This window comes from Melanerpes formicivorus, unplaced genomic scaffold (genome assembly GCF_026170545.1).
Source record: "Melanerpes formicivorus ecotype bairdi unplaced genomic scaffold, bMelFor1.0.p_v2 SCAF_221, whole genome shotgun sequence".
In the NCBI taxonomy this organism is placed as follows: domain Eukaryota; kingdom Metazoa; phylum Chordata; class Aves; order Piciformes; family Picidae; genus Melanerpes; species Melanerpes formicivorus.
Window position 1 is genome coordinate 151,300 of NW_027142573.1, and position 4,521 is coordinate 155,820.

Below are 4,521 nucleotides of genomic sequence, written 5' to 3' on the forward strand. Positions count from 1 at the left end.
GATCTCATATTTGCACTTGTTGATTATTTTTAATAGATTTATTCTTTTAGCATTGTTCAATGTGTATTATGTGATACTCTAATATCTAATATACTTAATAGAATATTTATTAGTTATTCATACAATAAATATTTCTTTCTGCCTAAAATTACTCAGAAACATAGGAATTCACAGTTATTGAAATGTTTAACGCCAAATCAGAATAATACAAAAAATGAATCAAACATTCAAGGAAATGCAGACACATTTAAAAGGAAATTGAAAAGAGGCTAACTAACATAAATACTATATGGATAGGCATCTATAACAAAATACTAAATATTGTGAGAAGTTGTGAAAAAAATTACTTAACTGTTGAACTGATGTGATGACGAAACATGATTAAGTTATTCAGGTCTGGGAAGTTCACAGATTGCAACCGGTGTTTTTAAATTGCTCAGGCAGCAGAATAATAAACAAATAAATAAATAAAATACAATCTGTGACAGATTAGAAATGTGTGAGTATTAATGAAGAAAGGCTGCTTCCTTCTACCTGTCTTCGAGATAAAACTTGAAATGCAAGGAAAAGGCACAGCTCCCTGGGGGCTGCAGTGAGATATAAGTAGGAAGACTGAAAAAGAAAAAAAAAAACCAAAATACAATCAGTTTGAAATACATAAGTTTAAAGACATTATTATGTCACCTTTCAAGGTGGGAACATAATTTGCACATGAAAATAAGGACATATCTGGAATCAAGTTCATTTAAATGTGATGAAATTCACTCAAACAAGTAGAGGAAACAGCAAGGAGAAAGCTCCAGAATGTTTTACTAATTGTAGTTCAGAAAGGAAATAAATAATAATGAATTAAATGGGCTGATTTATATTTTACATAAAAAGCATCTTGAGGCTCCAAGGTTAGCTCCCTGGACAGATTCATTTTGTATTCTCTTAGACTAGCTTTAGACACTCAAGCAGACTACCTAGAGTATTTAAAAGTTTTTAGGCAAATATGCTTCACAGGTTCACATACCATTGAACATACACAGATTGACTATCCCCAGGCAACCCACAAATAGTCTGCTGATGAGAAGCAGTCTGTGACAGTTTAGGCTGTGCCTTTAAAAGATAGCTGCAAAATTTTCTAGCTGAACAGCCGGGTGTAAAAAGGAAAACAAAGATTAATTCTAAATTAATTTCATTGGTCAATTGTGAGATGTAGTATAGCAAATATCTCTCACATTCCTTTCTCTCAGGCATTCTGGCTTCTGTCTTTCTCTTGGCATGCATGTTTCCCTTGGACAGAGGGGGAGGCCTCTCATCTAGCAAACCTTCAGATAAGCAAAACTAACTTTTTAACAATGCTTTTAGCTAACTGAAATTCCCCTAATATTTTTCTCCTTTTCTCTTTTTCTTCTAATTAACTAGAGGGAAAGGGGAGGGAGAGAGGTTGGGGAAAACCTGAGGTTGAATCCTCCTCCCAAGGAGCATTTTTGTGTTGTTTCTTTCCTGTAAATCTTTGTATAATATTGTAAATACTGTATATATTTTATATATTCATTGCATTCCATTATTGCTTGTAAAATACAGCTTCATTTGCTTCTCCAGATGGGCTCAGCTGAGCTTTTTGTTGGTGCAGGTGGGCTAAACCATCACAACTGCAACACAGTCATAGAGATAGGATGTGATCACAAAGCAGGTGGAAATGCTTGAAATGCTGCTTTTGGTTTGAAAATTACAATTTGACTGAGCACAACTGTGCTCCTGCTCCCGAGTTTGCCATAATAGCACATAAAATAACTATATTTGTAATTTTTTGACTTTGAATTTAACTGAAAAGGATCTACGATTTTTTTTTTCTCCTTTAGAAAAGACAGAATTCTGTTTTAAAGCTGTACACAATATATTTACTGCATAACAGCATATCACAGGGGCTCAGTGCACTGTTGCATTCCAGTTATCTGATCATTACATTTGGTACTATGAAAAGCAAAGCTCTCATAACCGGAAGTGTCATCAACTGGTGTCTGACTTTATCTTCAAAAGAATTTACACTGATTTTCAAAGATATTTTTAAATCCCATTTTAAGACATATTGTGTTGGTGTTGTTTACACGCTTCAACAGTTTATATTATTCTGTGACTCTGTACTATCATGGCTAAAATTTTGGTTGACAGCAATGATGTGTATTTATCACAGAGCACACAGACAATCCAGGAAGATGCAGTTTATGTCAGGTCCCCAGTGTTCTTACTGTGCTCTAATTTTGAAAGTAATCCAAGAAAAAAAAAAAATCTCAGTCAAAATTTACTAAAATATATTCTTTAGTAGGCTAAATCAGTATTTCAGCAACTTCTTACATTATTATGACATTTTCATAAGACTAGTTGAAAAATCAAAATATTTAAAAACTAAGTATCGATGAGATATATTTCACCTATTCCCTGAAAAAAAAAGGATTTATGGAATAATCAATTACTTTCAGTGTAAAACTCACATTAAAAAAAAAACCCTGTGATGAATAAACAGCACTCCAGCTTCCTAATGAAAACAGAAAATATCTCCTATACAATTTTTCTTTATGGAATATATCTTAACACTCTGTAGATTTAAGAAAAATATAACAACAAAACTTGTTTAAAAAGCAATCAGTAATGCAGTGCTATCCTTCTTAGTGGCTACTTTTGTTTTCCTTTTTGCCTTTCAATTCACTATATTATCAGTTTCTGCTGGAATAGAGTTGGCTTTCTTCATAGTAGTTTCAGTGGTGTTGGTTTGAATTTGTAACCAGTACTGTGTTGATAGCACAGGGATGCTTCAGCCCTTGCTGAGTAGTGATTGCACAATATAAAGGTCGCCTTTGCTCACACTGCTCTGCCAGGCAAGGAGTGCATAAATAGCTGGGGAGGGACACAGCTGGGACAACTGAGCCCAAATGACCAAAAGGGTATCCCAAGATCATATGTATGATGTCGTGCTCAGTAATAAAAGGTGGGAGAAGAAAGAGGGGTGCTTGGAGCTATCGACCCAGATAGCTACATCATGTTGATGGAGCCTTGCATTCCTTGAGGTGGCTGAACATCTGCCTGCTGATGGGAAGTAGTAAATTGTTTTGCTTGCTTTTGCAGCTTTTGCTTTTCCTATTGAACTATCTTTATTTCAACCTATGAGTTTTCTCACTTTTACCATTTTGATTTTCTTCCTTCATTATGGTGTGGGGCAGTGACTGAGAACCTCTGCAGAGCTTAACTCTCTACTAGGTTTAAACCACAACTAGGTAAGGGTCTAACACAGTTGCCACAAAGGTAGTTAAATACTGGCAAGGCAGTGTGAGACTAAGGACATAATCTTAGGTTCTCTATAATAATAAAATTAATCCACAGTAATAAATTGCAGCTATGTCTCCACCCACCAATAAAAAGGAAACCCAGACTTTTCTGGGTGTCATGGGTTTCTGGAGAATGCGTATCCCAGACTACAGCCTTATTGTGGAGTCCTCTCTACCAAGTGACTTAGAAGAATAATTTTCAGTACTATTGTGTCTGGAGCCCTCAATACAGGAAGGACATGGACCTCATGGAGCAGGTCCAGAGGACTGCCACAAAAATGATGAGGGGGTTGGAACACATCTGCTATGAAGGCAGGCTGAGGGAGCTAGGTTTGTTCAGCCTGGAGATGAGGAGGCCTAATAATGACCTTCCAGTACCTGAAGGGGGCCTACAAGATGGATGGAGAGAGACTGTTTAAGAAGGCCTGTGGTGATAGGATGAGGGACAATAGTTTCAAACTAGAGAAGGGCAGATTTAGATTGGATGTCAGAAACAAGCTTTACCATGAGGGTAGTGGAACACTGGTAGAGGTTGGCCAGGGAGGTAGTTGAGGCCCTGTCCCTGGAGATATTCAAGGTAAGACTTGACAGGGCTCTGGGCAACTTGATTGATTTGAGGATGCCCCTGTTTACTGCAGAGGGTGTTGGACGAGATGACCTTTGGAGGTTCCTTCCAACCCAGAGTATTCTATGATTCTAAGATATTGCTGCTTGGTCAGAAAACATGGAAATCAAAGCACGTCATATGGACACGCATTTACCCAGGAGTCAAGCCAATGAAGAACATTGAAGTAACCAGCAGGTAGATCAAGCTACGAAGGCCGAAATATCTCAGCTGGATCTGCATTGGCAATGTAAGGGTGAATTATTTATAGCTCAGTTGGCCCATGATACCCAAGGCCATCAAGGAAGAGATGCAACATATAGATAAGCTTGAGCCTCCCAGATCCTCTTTGACTTTATCCCACTTAGAAGGCAGGAGGAAGAGAGTTTGCAGTGCAGGTTCAGGGAATTGGTCTAAACGTAACACGGAATTGCTCTAAACGTAACACTTTTTGATTTGGGTTGCTTTTTTATAACACACTCTCGATTGTGAGACTGGGCCTTGTTTATAGCAGACTATGTTAAACCAATGCAGGTAAATGTGCAGTAACCAAAACTAAACCTCACAGAGCGTTCCAGCTTTTGGTACTGATATAATAACCTCATG